The following is an 18,619-nucleotide window of genomic DNA, read 5'->3' as shown; positions in this document are numbered from 1 at the left end:
AACAAAGAAGAAAATGAAACAACGAAAGAACTAAGTCTTCGTGCTCCATAGTCTTCACACAATGTCTTCTCTTGTCATAGACTTCAATGTGAATACCTTCACATACCACCTTTGTCTTCAATGTCTTCATACATTTTTAGGGGTCATCTCCAGTAGGTAAACCGAATCAGTGAGGGACTACTACCTGTGTTATCCTGCAATTCTCACAAACACATTAGTCCCTCAACCAGGTTTGTTGTCAATACTCCAAAACCAACTAGGGGTGGCACTAGATGCACTTACAGGAAGTATTAGACCCAGACACGGTGCACAATTATCGTGGCACTCCGGAGTCAAATTCCAAGTTAATGTATTCACACTTAGAGTGTATGTCTTCATTGATTGAAGATATACGGTACTTTGTGTGGTGCACAACTAAATCATCAACATGTATAAGCGTTAGGATGTGTGTCCAACTACAGGACATTCGAGGATTCTAAGATATTTAGCTCACACCGCAACTTGCAAAACCTTTTCTCATCCAAGGACTTTGTGAAGATATCTGCCAATTGCTCTTCAGTGTTGACGTGAATAATGTCTATATCCTCCTTCATGACATGATCTCTGAGAAAGTGATGACGGATCTGAATGTACTTTGTCTTCGAGTGCTAATCTGGGTTGTTGGCAATCTTGATGGCGCTTTCATTGTCGCATTAGAGTGGCACATGCTTCAAATGGATGACATAGTCCTTGAGATTTTGCTTCATCATTAGAAGCTAAGCGTAGCAAGGTCTAGCATCAATGTATTCAGATTCAGCAGTGGAGAGAGATACACAGTTCTCCTTATTTGAAGACCAACAGACAAGAGATCGTCCAAGAAAGTGACATGTGCCCGATGTGGACTTGCAATCAACCTTGTCACCAACATAATCAGCATCTGAGAATCCAACTAGATCAATCTCTAAGACCTTTGGATACCATAATCCTAGTGTTGGGGTGTAAGCCAAATATCAAAGAATTCGCTTCACAGCTAAGTGATGCGATTCCTTTGGTGCCGCTTGGAATAGGGCACACATGCAAACGCTAAGCATTATATCTGGCCTAGATGCACATAAATAGAGTAAAGAACCAATCATGGAGCGGTATACCTTTTGATCGAACTCTTTACCATTGTCATCGGGGCCTAGATGACTTTTGGTTGGCATTGGCGTCATGTATCCTTTGCAGTCTTGCATTCCAAACTTCTTTAGGAAATCTTTGAGGTATTTTTCTTGTGATATGAAGATGTTGTTGCTCTGCTGATGGATTTGAAGATCGAGGAAGAAGTTAAGCTAACCCAACATGGACATTTGATATTTATCTTGCATCATGTGTCCAAACTCATCACTATATTTCTTGTCTGTGCAGCCGAAGATAATGTCATCCACATAGATTTGGCATATAAACAATTCTCTATCATATGTCTTCGTGAAGAGTGTGGGATCCAGGGAAGTAGGTTTGAAGCCTTTGCTCTTCAGGAAGTCTTTGAGTGTGTCATACCAAGCACGAGGGGCTTGTTTTAGGCAATACAATGCCTTGTTGAGCTTGTATACCAAGTCAGGACGCTTTGGGTCTTCAAAACCAGGTGGTTGTGCAACATACAATTCTTCTTCAATTTTTCCATTCAGGAAGGCACTCTTCACATCCATTTGGTATAGAAGAATGTTGTGATGGTTGGCATAGGCCAGCAGCATGCGAATGGCTTCAATCCTAGCCACGGGAGCAAATGTTTCATAGAAGTCAATCCCTTCTACTTGAGTGTAACCTTGAGCAACAAGACGAGCCTTGTTTAGAAAACTTGACCATGCTCGTCTTGTTTGTTGTAGTAGATCCATTTGGTGCCAATGATATTGTGCTTGGGAGGAACATGACGCTTAACCAGTTCCCACGCACTACTAGGGAAAGCCTTATACACAGAACTTTAGCAGTAGCGCGGGTCAAAGAAGCACGCTGGTGCTAAGTAGTAGTAGCGCGCCAGTGCAAACGGCGCTGCAGATAAAGTTTTAGCAGTAGCGCGTCTTGTTCTAAACATGTTACTACTAAAATTCCCATGGCTTAGCCGATAGGCTACACATAGTAGTAGCGACCTATATCGAACAGCGCTACCGCTACTTTCTTTGTAGCAGCGCGTTTTAATCTAAAGTCGCTACTGCTAAAGGATATAAAATTAAATGGAAAGCAAATAGAAAGGTAATTGAAAATGAAAGAAATAGAATAAGGTGAAAGGAAAAAAGTTAAATGTGAATAAAACTAAATGAAAAAGGGAAAAAAGAGAAAGGAGTAGCAGTAGCGTGTATCCCAGAACGCGCTGTAGCTAACGTAGCAGTAGCGCGCTTTCTGGAACGCGCTACTGCTACTTCTGACTTAACCACGGGGTCCGTCCTTCCCCACGGCAACTTCCCCCAAATCCAGCTCTCCACTCTCGCTGCCACTGTCGCCCGTCGGTCGCCGCGCGCTCTTCGCACACCCTCTACGCTGCCCCAACCCCAGATTCAACGCTGCCCCCGCCCCCGACCTCAACGCCGCCCCGGACGCTGCCCCCGACCCCGACCTCGACGCCGGCTGCCCCTCCCTCGTCGCAGGTACCCGAGGTGAGCACGCCTGCTCCTCCCTCTCCCCTACCTCTGCCTAGGGTTTCTTTATATTTTAGTTGCATCAAATTAGTTAGGGTTCATGTAAGGGTGGAAACTAATCGGATGCGGATGCGGCTCAAATGAGTTAAGGTTCATGTAAGGGTGAAAACGAATCAAATTTCTAAGATGAATCATAAAACAAGTAAAATTTGACCACTTATTTCACTTTATAATTGGATAATTGGAATATCCGCTACCACTTTCCACCCCTAGCTTCATCAAATTAGATGGTAATTAGGGCAGTAGTTCCTAGGTAGTAATTAGTTAGTAAGAACTAGGTACTAGTTTATTTTTATTTATAGTAAGTTTATTTTTAATAAGAACTAGTTGAATTAATAGAACTACTTAGTAAGAACTTGTTGCTATTTTTTTAGTTAAAGCAATTTTTCCCGCATCGACGTGGACGATGCCTTTCCCGCATCCTCGTCGTCGAGTCGGCAGAGGACGACACCTGCTTGACCAGATGGGCCATGTTCGGGACTGGGCTCCACCGGGGTGGTACTGGGAGGTGCTACCTACTGGGGGGCGCAGGTTGGTGACGAGCCAGCCTGTCGTTGACCCGAACCTTCTTTGGTGGCGGTCGCGTGGGCCAGTGACGGTCCAGAGGCTCGAGGACCCCACGGAGGTGGTGCGTCACTGTGTTAGTGAGGAGGACGCGCACGTTCGTCGCTACTTGTTTGCGTTGGAGCACAGGTTCTCCAATACCTGGCAGGTTCTCCAAGGATCTCACTGGAGCTATGATTCCATGATGGTTCCTTCTCTGTAGGTGTCCACCGCCCACGCCGATACCCGTCGTGTGCTAGGGTTTTAGTTGTATTAGTGATGTTATATGTATGACACTATTCGGGATGTATGACACTATATGTATGACGACGTACGGACGCATGAGATGATTTACTTTTGCTTATTGAATGCATGCTAATTTGAGTCCTATAAGATATTTTGAAATGTATATCTTGTGTTGCTCAAATAGGATATGTGCTTGCCCAAGTGGCCGGTCATGTTTGCAGGTTACACCTCCGAGTGGCCTATGTTTTGCCCGAGTGTTGATTCATTTCCGTTCCGGCAAATTTCCGGCGCTCGATATGTCCTATTTTAGCAAAGGTCATGCCGGATTTTTCCGTGAATTTTGGCATGACTTGAACCAGAATATGTAGGAAATATCGAGTGCCCCAGATTTGTGTGTTGAGTATCCTGGTAGTTGTCTTCGATCGATTTTCAATTAATGTTTTAACTATGAACATAGGAAATGTCTGACAAAGAAAAGGATTTCGGTATTTGCAAATACTGCGAAGACGAGCGCGGCATGTGCGACGAAATCTTCCTAGATGATGATAGGCGCTTCAGCATCAAGCTGGATGAGAACTTCGAAGTGGATATAGTAAGTCACAACGACAAGTCTTTTTTCGTAATTAAGCATGACATTTGCTTCATTTGCTTCAACTTATAATTTAAGCATGACATTAAGCATGACAAGTATTTTTTTACTATTCTACTAGCGTATCCCCTGCCATGCAAGAGTTTTTGTATTGGATAAGATAGGTTTCAGTCGTACTATGGAGGAAAAGAAAGTTTACTTGAAGACCGATCATGGTTATATTTTCCACACAAAATTATACAATTCAGACAACTACACCTATTATGGATGCAAAACATGGCGAGCATTATGCAAGACTTACGCATTTGAGCCTGATATGGTTATCACCTTTGATATTCATCCGGAAGATGATATTGAAGGTAATACCGACATCTGGGTCGATGTGCAGACGCCTCCAGTTATACCATTATGTAAGTTTCTCAACCATATTTATGTCTTCGATATTGTTTATTCAAAAATAGTTGACAACTAATTTGTATTGTCAGCTTATTTCGGTGCAAGCAAACATGTCCAGCGCTTGGTAGACAGGACCTACTACTGTCCCGAGGCTGAACTAAACTGCGAGGAGCTAAGTCATTATGTTTCATGGCTTGAGGATCTTGATACTGTCAAGACAAATTTTCTTCCTCCACGTAGAAATGTTAGTACTGAAAACGTGCGACCAATAGTGTTTGTAATGAACTACTATCACATCTATTTAGGAAGGATGGTAAGATTTTTACTATTTGTCCTCTGTGCATCTTTTCCATACATTATTTTTGAAGCTAAACCTCATTGCTAAGTATGTTACCATACGATGTTCTTCAACAGGGACTCCCGATGAATGTTGTGCCTTATGGGATCGAGACTAAAGGTAACATGAGTGTTATTAGCTTACGGCCAAGATATCCTACAGATTACTTTAGTGCATTCAAGATTAGCGACGGATGCTTAATAGTGCAAGACTGGACCAAATGTGTGATGGAGAAGCGCAGAGAAGTACTAGGGGGCAGGAAACAGATGCACTACCCATGATTAGGAGACAGGTTCATCTGCATGCTCCAACTTGATCAAGGAGGAGAGCTACACATGTTTTATGTTATTTTACCTAAGAGAGAGCAGCAAGAGTGATTAGCTAGCTAGAAATGAGTTTGAGGATGATGATGTGCTACACTATTACTATGATGATAAAATAGCTAGTGTTGGTGGTAATGACTATGATGATTATTATTAGCTAGTGTTAGTGGTGATTAAATAAATATTGTTGGTGGTAATGACTATGATGATGACTAAATAGCTTGTGCTGGTGGATTAGATTCAAGTGGAGGCAACATGTGGTGCACATCAAAAGTACTACTAGTCCAAACTAGATCAAGTTTGGATTAGTAGTATACTTTTGACATGCACCACATATTGCCTCCACTTGAACCTAATCCACCTTCATTTGACACACTGTTATGGACATAATGATGTAAACCTCATAATTGGTATTGTACCAATATTTGTACAATGGCGCATAAATACACTAAAAATAAAAAAATAAAAAAAGAATACTAGTAGCGATGGAGAGAAAACACGCTGCCAGTAGTTACCTTAGCAGTAGCATGGGAGTGAACAAACGCTACAGCTATTTGTCCTAGCAATAGCGCATGCGGGCACATGTTACTGCTGAGAAATAGTTGTAGCGCCTTATTAGTAGCGCGCCTACCCGCGCTACTAGTGAGCACAAAACCAGCTCTACTGCTAGGGCTTTCCCTAGTAGTGACACATTGTTCAGCTCGAACTGTTGAAGCTCTTCTTGCATTGCTTGAATCCATTCAGGTTCCATGAAGGCTTCAGCAACTTTCTTGGGTTCAGATATAGAGACAAATGCAAAGTGCCCACAGAAATTTGCTAGCTGTGTTGCTCTTGAACGAGTGGGTAGACCAAGTGCATTGATGCTATCGATTATCTTCTCAATCTGCACTTCATTTGCAACACGAGGTTGAACTGGACGAAGACTTTGCTCTTGCTAATCATTGTCTTCATCATCAGCATTGACTTCAGGCTGAGCAGTGTCTTCGGGTTGATTAGGTGCACAAATGATGAGTTCTTCTTCAGCCTGAGCTTCCGAAGGTATGATTTCTCCAGTACCCATAAGCATGATGGATTCACTTGGTGAGACTTCATCTAGCACATTTGGCAGGTGCTCTCTTTGCGAGCCGTTAGTCTCATTGAACCACACATCCATAGTTTCAACCACTTTATAGTGAAAGAGGTTGAAGAATCTATAGGATGTGAATCCTTTCCGTAGCCAAGCATAAAACCTTCATGTGCTTTTGGTGCAAATTTTGAAGTGTGATGCGGATCCTTGATCCAGCACCTAGCACCAAATACTCTGAAGTAGCTGACGTTTGGCTTCTTACTAGTGAGTAGCTCATATGATGTCTTCTTCAAAAGGTTGTGAAGATAAACACAGTTGATGACATGGCACGTAGTATCAATAGCTTCAGGAAAGAACTTCCTTGGTGTCTTGTATATACTCATCAAGCATCGTCTGTGCCATCTCAATGAGGGTTCTATTCTTGCGCTCCATGATGCCATTCTACTGAGGTGTGTATGGAGCTGAGAACTCATGAGTGATGCCCAATGTATCAAGATAGGTGTTGAGGTCGGTGTTCTTGAATTCTGTGCCGTTGTCGCTTTTTGATGTGCTTGATCTTGATGCCATAGTTGGTCATGGCATGATTTGTGAATCTTCTGAAGACATCCTGCACTTCATTCTTATAGAGGATTATGTGTACCCATGTATATCTCGAGTAATCATCAACAATGACGAAGCCATAGAGGCAAGTAGTGGTAGTAAGGGTAGAGTAGTGACACTACTAGGAAAAGGGGTGCTAGTAATGGAGCAATACAGGTGCGCCACTAGCACCACGCCATTAGAATTTTTTACTAATGGCGCACCACTGGTGCGCCATTAGTATCTGGTATACTAATGGCGCACCACATAGAAGTGCGCCATTAGTAACATTTTTTAAAAAAATCAGATTTTTTTTAAAAAAAATCAATTTTTTTAATTTTTTTCTTTTTTTCTTAATCTCAGGTCACTATGGCTTAATCCCTGGTCAATATGCTTAATATCAAGTCAAATCGTACTATGTGGTCCAACTTTCGGGAAGGTCACCCATCCTCACACTACTCCAGCTCGAGCACGCTTAACTTCGCAGTTCTATCCAACCCCAGCACCAGCTCACTTCACAGGCACTTGTTGATTTATCAATCATATCAGTCCTATTAAACCTTGTTGATGTCTAGGACTTGGTTCATGTTCATGAGTATGATGAAATTTTGAAAAAATATTTCAAACTTCCCGGTCATATTACGTATCATATTTTGAAAAAAATCGATTTTTTTTCGAAACCAAATTTTTTTCTGTTACTAGTGGCGCACCTGTCAAACGGTGCGCCACTAGTAAGTTTGAAACTTTTTCCATTTTTCTCCATCTAGATCTTAAAAGCCCCGTAACTTTTTTTCTGTTAGGATTTTGGGGATTTTGAAAATGTTTTTGGGGATTTTTATCTGTTAAATTCGGATGTAACTTTTCAAGTAGATGATTTTTCATATAAAAAACTATTTAATCTGAGTTCGTATGCAAAAGTTATGCCCATTTTACAAATTCCAGAGAGATTTTGCAAATAAAGTCAAAATTCATATTTGTAAATTTTCCCAAGTAGACCACATATCACATGGGAAACTTATTTTCTTTATTTTTTTGACATTTCCATCATTTTCTTTTATTTTTTTAAAATGAAAATGCGGTCCATGGGGGGGGGGTGCATTCGGTGGAATTTTTGGGCCAAGGTAGTAATGGCGCACCGTGGGAGTGGTGCGCCATTACTAGTTAAACTAGTAATGGCGCACCACACCCGCGGTGCGCCATTACTAGTTCTGAAAAAAATAAAAAAAATTGAATTTTTTTTGAAAAAAACTTAGTAATGGCGCACCAGTGGACAGTGCGCCACTACTAGTTTTAACTAGTAATGGCGCACTGTCCACTGGTACGCCATTACTAAATTTTTTTTTTCAAAACTTCTAATGGCGCACGGTGGGTGTGGTGCGCCATTACTGTGTCAACTAGTAATGGCGCACTATCCCATGGTGCGACATTAGTAACAAAAAATTTTATATTTTTTTCAAAACTACTAATGGCGCACCACACACCAGGTGCGCCATTAGTAATATATTACTAATGGCGCACCACATACATGGTGCGCCATCAGTGTCCATATTATCTATAGCCCTTTTCCTAGTGTCTTATACTCATCAAGCATCATGTCGCACATATGAGCATAGTTATGAGAATATCTAGGTATGATCATGAGCATAGTTATCATGGCGCCATTAGTGCACGTGCACCATTAGTGTCCATACCTATATACATGGGAATATCTAGGTATGATCATGAGTATTAGATGGCATCACGTATGCTTGATGGGCATAGTTATCATCAAGTAGCATGGCGCACGTGCGCCATTAGTGTCCATATTATCTATAGCCCTTTTCCTAGTGTCTTATCTGGTGTCTTATCACTCATGAGCATAGTTATGAGAATATCTAGGTATGATCATGTATATAGGCATCACGTCCGAGACAAGTAGACCAAAACGATTCTGCATCTACTACTATTACTCCACACATTGACCGCTATCCAGCTTGCATCTGGAGTATTAAGTTCAAGAGAACAGAGAAATGCTTTAAGGAAGATGACATGATGTAGAGGGATAAACTCATGCAATATGATATAAACCCCATCTTTTTATCCTCGATGGCAACAATACAATACGTATCGGTTCCCTTTCTGTCACTGGGATCGAACACCGCAAGATTGAACCCAAAGCTAAGCACTTCTCCCATTGCAAGAAAGATCAATCTAGTAGGCCAAACCAAACAGATAATTCGAAGAGACTTGCAAAGATAAAGCAATCATACATAAAAGAATTCAGAGAAGAATCAAATATTGTTCATAGATAATCTGGATCATAAACCCACAATTCATCGGATCTCGACAAACACACCGCAAAAGAAGATTACATCGAATAGATCTCCAAGAAAATCAAGGAGAACTTTGTATTGAGATCCAAAGAGAGAGAAGAAGCCATCTAGCTAATAACTATGGACCCGTAGGTCTGAAGTAAACTACTCACACATCACCGGAGAGGCCATGGAGTTGATGTAGAGGCCCTCCGTGATCAATGCCCCCTCTGGTGGAGCTCCGGAAAAGGCCTCGAGATGGGATCCCTCGAGTACAGAAGGTTGCGGTGGTGGAATTAGGTTTTTCGTGGTGCTCCTAGATGTTTCGGGGGTACGTGGATATATATAGGAGGAAGAAGTACGTAGGTGGAGAAACGGAGGGCCCACAAGGGTGGAGGACGCGCCCCCCTGCCTCGTTCCTTCCTCCCTTGTTTCTTGACGGCCACTCCAAGTCTCTTGGCTCACGTTTGTTGAGAAAATCACGTTCCCGAAGGTTTCATTCCGTTTGGACTCCGTTTGATATTCCTTTTCTTCGAAACCCTAAAATAGGCAAAAAAACAGCAATTTGGGCTAGGCCTCCGATTAGTAGGTTAGTCCCAAAAATGATATAAAAGTGTAAAGTAAACCCCATTAACATCCAAAATAGATAATATAATAGCATGGAGCAATAAAAAATTATAGATTCGTTGGAGACGTATCAAGCATCCCCAAGCTTAATTCCTTCTCGTCCTCGAGTACGTAACTGATAAAAGAATAATTTTTGATGTGGAATGTTTTCTAACATATTTCTCAATGTAATTTTTCTTTATTGTGGCATGAATGTTCAGATCCATAAGATTCAAGATAAAAGTTTAACATTGACATAAAAATAATAATACTTCAAGCATACTAACTAAGCAATCATGTCATCTCAAAATAACATGGCCAAAGAAAGTTATCAATGTGAGTGAGTAAGGATTTCCATGCAACAGATACACTAGAGCTATAAGTGTATGAAAGCTCAACAAAAGAAACTAGTGGGTGTGCATCCAACTCGCTTGCTGATGAAGACCTAGGGCATTTTGAGGAAACCCATCATTGGAATATACGAGCCCAGTTCTATAATGAAAGATTCCCACTAGTATATGAAAGTGACAACATAGGAGACTCTCTATCATGAGGATCATGGTGCTACTTTGAAGCACAAGTGTGGAAAAAGGATAGTAACATTGTCCCTTCTCTCTTTTTCTCTCATTTTTTGGGCCTTCTTTTTTATGGCCTTTCTCTTTTCTTTTTCTTCTTTTTTTTTCGTCCGGAGTCTCATCCCGACTTGTGGGGGAATCATAGTCTCCATCAACCTTTCCTCACTGGGACAATACTCTAATAATGATGATCATCATACTACTTTTTACGTACAACTCAATACTTAGAACAAAATATGAATCTATATGAATGCCTCCGATGGTGTACCGGGATGTGCAATGATGCATGAGTGACATGTATGAAGAATTATGAACGGTGGCTTTGCCACAAATACGATGTCAACTACATGATCATGCAAGCAATATGACAATGATGAAGCATGTCATAATAACAGAATAGTGGAAAGTTGCATGGCAATATATCTCGGAATGGCTATGGAAATGCCATAATAGGTAGGTATGGTGGCTATTTTGAGGAAGGTATATGGTGGGTTTATGGTACCGACGAAAGTTGCGCAGTACTAGAGAGGCTTGCAATGGTGGAAGGGTGAGAGTGCGTATAATCCATGGACTCAACATTAGTCATAAAGAACTCACATACTTATTGCAAAAATCTACAAGTTATCAAAGCAAAGTATTAAGCGCATGCTCCTAGGGGGATAGATTGGTAGGAAAAGACCATCGCTCGTCCCCGACCGCCACTCATAAGGAAGACAATCAATAAATAAATCATGCTCCGACTTCATCACATAACGGTTCACCATACGTGCATGCTACGGTAATCACAAACTTCAACACAAGTATTTCTCAAATTCACAACTACTCAACTAGCATGACTATAATATCACCATCTCCATATCTCAAAACAATTATCAAGTATCAAACTTCTCATTGTATTCAATGCACTAGTATGAAAGTTTTTATTTTTCATTATTGCCATGTTGTTCTAAAGGACTCTCAAAATAATATAAGTGAAACATGAGAGAACAGTAGTTTCTATAAAACATAACCACCACCGTGCTCTAAAAGATATAAGTGAAGCACTAGAGCAAAAACTATATAGCTCAAAATATATAAGTGAAGCACATAGAGTATTCTAATAAATTCCCAATCATGTGAGTCTCTCTTAAAAGGTGTGTACAGCAAGGATGATTGTGGTAAACTAAAAAGCAAAGACTCAAATCATACAAGACGCTCCAAGCAAAACACATATCATGTGGTGAATAAAAATATAGCTCCAAATAAAGTTACCAATAGATGAAGACGAAAGAGGGGATGCATTCCGGGGCATCCCCAAGCTTAGGCTTTTGCCACTCCTTGTTCCATAATCCATCAAATCTTTACCCAAAACTTGAAAACTTCACAACACAAAACTCAAAATAGAAAATCTTGTGAGCTCCGTTAGCGAAAGAAAACAAAACACCACTTCAAGGTACTGTAATGACCTCATTCTTGATTTCTATAGGTGTTAAACCTACTGTATTCCAACTTATATATGGTTTATAAACTCTTTTACTAACCATAGATTCATCAAAATAAGCAAACAACACATGAAAAAACAGAATCTGTCAAAAACAGAACAGTCTGTAGTAATCTATAGCTAACGCAAGTTCTGGAACCCCAAAAATTCTAAAATAAGTTGCTGGACGTGAGGAATTTATCTATTAAACATCTTCAAAAATAATTAACTAAATAGCACCTTCCAAATAAAAATGGAAGCAATTCTCATGAGCGCTAAAGTTTCTGTTTTTTTACAGCAAGATAAAAAGACTTTACCCAAGTCTTCCCAACGGTTCTACTTGGCACAAACACTAATTAAATACAAAAAACACAACCAAAACAGAGTCTAGATAAACAGGACCAAAAAGCAAGTAATAAAAATAAAATTGGGTTGCCTCCCAACAAGTGCTATCGTATAACGCCCCTAGCTAGGCATAAAAGCGAAGATAGATCTAGGTATTGCTATCTTTGGTAAGCAATCCATAAGTGGCTCTCATAATAGATTCATATGGTAATTTAGTTTTCTTTCTAGGGAAGTGTTCCATGCCTTTCCTTAATGTAAATTGGAATTTAATATTCCCTTCCTTCATATCAATAATTGCACCAATCGTTCTAAGGAAAGGTCTACCAAGAATAATAAGACATGAAGGATTGCAATCTATGTCAAGAACAATGAAATCTACGGGCACATAGTTCCTACTTGCAACAATAAGAACATCATTAATTCTTCCCATAGGTTTCTTAATAGTGTAATTCGCAAGGTGCAATTTTAAAGAACAATCATCAAAATCACGGAAACCTAACAAATCACACAAAGTTTTTGGAATCGTGGAAACACTAGCACCCAAATCACACAAAGCATAACACTCATGGTCTTTAATTTTAATTTTTATTGTAGGTTCCCACTCATCATAAATTTTTCTAGCAATAGAAACTTCCAACTCAAGTTTTTCTTCATAAGATTACATCAAAGCGTCAACGATATGTTTAGTAAAAGCTTTATTTTGACTATAAGCATGAGGAGAATTTAGCACGGATTGCAACAAGGAAATACAATCTATCAAAGAGCAATTATCATAATTAAATTCCTTGAAATCCAAAATGGTGGGTTCATTGATACCAAACGTTTTGACCTCTTCAATCCCACTTTTAACAATTTTAGCATCAAGATCTAAAGACTCCGAATTTTTGGAATGCCTTCTAGGTAAAGGTGGCTCATCTTTAGCCGCATCACTATCAAGACTCATACTGAAACACAAAGATTTAATAGGGGATGATGAAGCTATGAACCTAGGGTAGGGTCATGGACCTGCCCTAACTGCCCTACCCAAGGACATCTCTAGAAGAAATCACCTTTCAATCGACTTGAAGGTGTCCCACTCGACAGACTCGAAGACACTCGACCAAGAAGCAATCACTCGACCAAGACCCAACCACTCGACGGCCAGGAGACCTAAAGGCGCCCCGCATGCTAACGGTCGGTCATTAAGTAGCTTTTATGGTCATCATAGCACTTTATTACTAGCGTTACCAGAAACGCCCTGCCTTAATGTACATTGAACCCTTCGTAACGTGGGCTGGCCGAGGTCCTGGCGCACTCTATATAAGCCACCCCCCTCCTCCGAGACAAGGGTTCGCACCTCTGTAACTCATACACACATAATCCAGTCGACCGCCTCCGGGCTCCGAGACGTAGGGCTTTTACTTCCTCCGAGAAGGGCCTGAACTCGTAAACCTTGCATCCTTACAACCTCTCCATAGCTAAGACCTCACCTCTCCATACTTACCCCCCTACATTACTGTCAGAGTTAGAACCACAATAGTTGGCGCCCACCGTGGGGCAGGTGTTTTAGCGTTTTGTTGGAGGAGTTGCGATCTTTTCCGACCCGAATCATCATGGTCTTCGACGGAGTTTTGGTGGAGGGCCGCGAGATCCGTCTCGGCGCGCTCACGTTCATCGCCACGACTCCACCTGGCTTCAGGAGGCTCCGCTCGACGTGGACGCACTCCCTGTCCGTGGGGCAACGCACTTTAGCGCTGCGTCCGCGGCGTTCTCCTGCGGCAACCGTCGACCCCCTACCGGTCGACTCCCGTGTTGTCCTCCCTCCCCATTTCCCACCGGCGCAAGCCCTCCGGTCGGTCGAGACTTCAGCGGTGGGTGAGACACGCGGTGGCCCGTCATTCGGCCACCCCTCAAGTCGCGGCGATTGAGCCCGACGAATCCCTCTACGGCCTGTTCGACTGGCTCCAAAGAGACTACATCCGAGTGCGACAGTAGCGATCCGGCGGCGGAGGTTCTGATGGTCGACGGACTGCCCAGTCCCCCCGGTTTTACCCGCACCGACGGAGGCGTAGGAGGAGGCGACCCGTCGCGTCCCCATGAGGAGTATCTTCCCAAACCTCTCATGTCGCTACAGAGAGAAGAACTTCGCCGCCGGAACATGGATGCGCTGCACACTCCTATCGTTGGAGAAACCCTCGAGGCTCGCGCCTTGGAGGACGCGCGCCTGGCAAACTTGGCTGAGCGCACTTGACTGGAGAACCTCCAACGAGCACTCGACGAGCGTGCGCGACAACAGGTTCCCGAATCCAGTCGACGTCAGCTCTTCCCGCCCCGCAGGTATATCGGACCCTGATTTAGAATTTAGCAGCTACGTCCCGTATAGCAGAGTCGATTCAGCCTTCCCAGTAGGAGGCTGGCAGAGGCTTGCTGCAGATCAGAGCGTTACTCCGGGAAGTAGGAGATCAGAATTCCGCTGTTTCTCAGTCGCAGAATAGAATCCATAGCAGATCCGTTGCCGCGGACAAAGTCCAGTCGGCTCACAGCCTGAGATCGCCCCCGAGGCGTGAGGGACGCGGAGACCAGTGCGACCAGTATGGAAACCATGAGCAGTATGATCACCGAGTTAATCATGACGGTCGACGTCGAGTGCCCACACCTCCCCCGAGGAGCAGGTCATATGTGCCTCACCAGCAGGATGACAGGCACCTCCATAGTGGTGGGCGAAGGATTCCAGTCGACCCCGGAGGGCCAGGCTTTGATGCGAGATCCATCCTCGTCCAGGGTCTGGTCGACAGGAACAGAGCTCACCGAGAAGGCCATGACAGAGATGCGCCTGCCAGCAGCAGAGTACTTGTTTCGGGGCCAGAGTGCTTTAGTAGAGCCATCAGGGCTGCTGTGATTCCTCCCAATTTCAGGTTGGCGACTGGAGTCAGTAAGTTCACTGGCGAGTCTAAGCCTGATACTTGGCTTGAGGACTACCGAGTAGCCGTCCAGATTGGCGGCGGCAATGATGAAGTGGCCATGAAGCACCTGCCTCTCATGTTGGAGGGCTCGGCCAGGGCATGGCTAAACCAGTTAGCGCCTAGCAGCATTTACACTTGGGAAGATCTCTCCCGAGTGTTCGTCACCACATTTGAGGGCACATGCAAGCGACCAGCAGGACTGACGGAACTGCGGTCTTGTGTGCAGAAGCCGAATAAAACTTTGAGGGATTACATCCAGAGATGGATCACATTACATCACTCGATGGAGAATGTGCCTGATCACCAAGCAGTTTGTGCCTTCAAGGAAGGCGTCAAGTACAGAGAACTGAATTTGAAATTCGGTCGAACCGGGGATATGTCCCTGAATCGAATGATGGAGATTGCCACCAAGTATGCTAACGACGAAGACGAGGATCGACTCAGAAGTGGCAAGCTCAAGTCAGTCGCCCAAGAAACCGGAGGCAATTCCAATCGGAAGCAGAAGCGGAAGCCGAGCCAGCGGCTCCCGGGGAAGCTTTAGCTTTGGCCCAAGGAAAGTCTAAAGGGAAACCTAAAGGGCCTTGGAACCCCAAAAAGGTTAAAGACCAGGAGGGAAATGATGTGTTGGACTTACCGTGTCTCATCCACACGAAGAAAGATGAAGAGGGTAATTTTATTTACCTAAAACATAACACTCGGCAGTGTCGACTTTTAATCCAGCAGTTGCAGGGCAAGCAGACCAAGGGTAAGGAAAAGGAGTCAGACAAGGTCGAAGACAAAGAAGACAGTGATGATGGATAGCCTCAAGTCAATTCCACCCAGATGATTTTTGCTGATGTTGAGAGCAAAAGTCGACTGAAAGTTATTAACCGAGAGCTGAATATGGTCGCTCCGGCGACACCTAGTTACCTGAAATGGTCTCAGACCCCCATAACATTCGACCAGTCCGACCACCCAACGCACATCGCCACCCCTGAGAGGCAAGCTTTGGTGGTTGACCCAGTTGTTGAAGGCACTCGACTGACCAAAGTCCTGATGGATGGCGGTAGTGGTTTGAACATATTATACACTGAGACGTTGAAGGGGATGGGCATTCCGATGTCCAGACTCAGTGCCAGCAACATGAGTTTCCATGGAGTCATTCCTGGGAAGAAGGCTGAATCACTCGGCCAGATTGCTCTTGATGTGGTTTTCGGTGATTCCAAGAATTACCGTAAAGAAAAGTTGACATTTGAAGTTGTAGACTTTCAGAGTGCCTATCACGCTATTTTGGGCAGGCCGGCTTATGCATGCTTCATGGCCCGACCATGTTACGTGTATCTCGAATTGAAGATGCTTGGCCCAAAGGTGTGATCACCATTACGGGCAATTGGAAGAAAGCAGAAGAATGTTTTCAGAAGGGTTCGAAGATCGCCGACGCACAGATGGCAGTGGTGGAGTTGCAGGAATACCAGAAGACTGCAGACCCGAGTGATCTGTTGCGAGCCAAGAAGCCCGCTACAGAGTCAGCTTTCCAGTCGACCGGCGACACGAAGACAGCTCACATCCACCCGACCGACCCCGGCGCCGCCCCGACTCATATCTCGACAACACTCGACTCCAAATAGGAAGAAACGCTCGTCCAGTTCCTCCGTGAGAACTGGGACATCTTTGCATGGAAGCCTTTTGACATGCCTGGTGTTCCCAGCGAGCTGGCTGAGCATCGCCTGAGAGTCGACTCAAAAGTAAAACCTGTCAAGGAACATCTTCAACAGTCCGCCGTCCAAAAGAATGAAAAGCCCTGTGCGAGTGCACGACGTCCAGAAGCTTACTGGTTGTTTGGCCGCCCTAAGTCGATTCATATCTCGTCTCAGTGAAAAGGCATTACCTCTTTACCGATTGATGAAGAAGTCTGACAAGTTCGAGTGGACTCCTGAAGCTGATGCAGCGTTTGCAGAGCTTAAAGCTCTGCTCTCCACCCAGCCGGTGCTTGCTGCCCCAATCAACAAAGAGCCTTTGCTGCTTTACATTGCAGCCACAGGACAAGTCGTCAGTACGGTACTTACGGTCGAGCGGGAAGAAGAAGGGAAAACCTTCAAAGTTCAGTGCCCAGTATATTATATTTCTGAAGTCTTGACCGCATTGAAGCAAAGATATCCTCACTATCAGAAGCTTGTATATGGGATCTATATGACCACCAAGAAAGTTGCTCACTACTTCTCTGATCATTCCATTACAGTCGTCAGCGACACTCCATTATCAGAGATCCTGAATAACAGGGATGCAACTGGTCGAGTGGCAAAATGGGCGATTGAACTCCTTCCCCTTGATATCAAGTTTGAGGCAAAGAAAGCTATCAAGTCCCAAGCAATCGCAGATTTCGTCGCCGAGTGGATTGAACAGCAGCTGCCGACTCAGATTCACTCAGAGCATTGGACTATGTTTTTCGATGGCTCCAAGATGCTGAGTGGTTCCGGTGCCAGAGTGGTGTTGGTCTCCCCTAGGGGAGATAAACTCAGATATGTTCTTCAAATCCATTTTGATTTCTCCAATAACGAGGCAGAATATGAAGCACTGTTATACGGGTTGCGCATGGCCATCTCACTCGGCGTCCGTTGCCTCATGGTCTATGCCGACTCAGATTTGGTGGTTAATCAGGTGATGAAGGAGTGGGATGTCAGAAGTCCAGCCATGACTGGTTATTGCAATGCAGTGAGAAAGCTGGAGAAGAAATTCGAGGGGTTAGAGCTTCATCACATACCCCGACTGAAAAATCAAGCAGCTGATGATTTGGCAAAAATAGGTTCCAAAAGAGAAGCCATTCCCAACAATGTGTTTTTGGAACACATCCACACTCTATCAGTCCAGGAGGATCCCTTCACGGAAGAGGCCCCGCAGCCAAAAAGCGCCACAGATCTGACTGAAGTTGAAGTTCCAGCTATGGTCGATCTGATAATGGAAGTGCTGGTTATCACTCCCATCTGGACAGAACCGTACCTCGCGTACATCCTAAGGAAAGAACTTCCAGAAGACGAGGAAGAGGCTCGACAGATCCTCCGCCGATCCAAGGCCTTTACAGTCATAAAGGGACAGTTATATAGGGAAAGCGCGACTGGGGTCGGCCAGAAGTGTATCACACCAGAAGAAGGTCAGATGATCCTTAACGATATCCACTCGGGGACCTGTGGTCATCATGCGTCCTCTCGGACCATTGTGGCTAAAGCATACCGAGCGGGGTTCTACTGGCCAAGGGCCAACGAGATGGCTAAAGAGATAGTCGACAAATGTGAAGGGTGTCAGTATTACTCCAATATGCCGCACAAGCCCGCGTCAGCCTTGAAAACCATTCCACTCGTCTGGCCCTTCACTGTTTGGGGGCTGGACATGGTGGGGCCACTGAGAACAGGCAGGAGCGGCTTCACTCATGTGCTGGTAGCAGTCGACAAGTTCACCAAATGGATTGAAGCCAAGCCTATCAAGAATCTCGATGCTTGCACCGCTATCAGTTTCATCAGAGAGTTGGTATTCAGATATGGAGTTCCGCACAGTATCATAATGGACAATGGGTCAAACTTCGATTCCGACGAGTTCAGGGCCTTTTGCACCTCTCAGGGCACTCGGGTCAACTATGCTTCGGTTGCTCACCCCTAGTCGAATGGACAAGCAGAAAGGGCAAATTGCCTAATTCTCAA

The sequence above is a fragment of the Triticum aestivum genome, chromosome 3A, assembly GCF_018294505.1.
Source record: "Triticum aestivum cultivar Chinese Spring chromosome 3A, IWGSC CS RefSeq v2.1, whole genome shotgun sequence".
NCBI lineage: Eukaryota > Viridiplantae > Streptophyta > Magnoliopsida > Poales > Poaceae > Triticum > Triticum aestivum.
Note: the sequence above shows the minus strand (reverse complement) of the source record.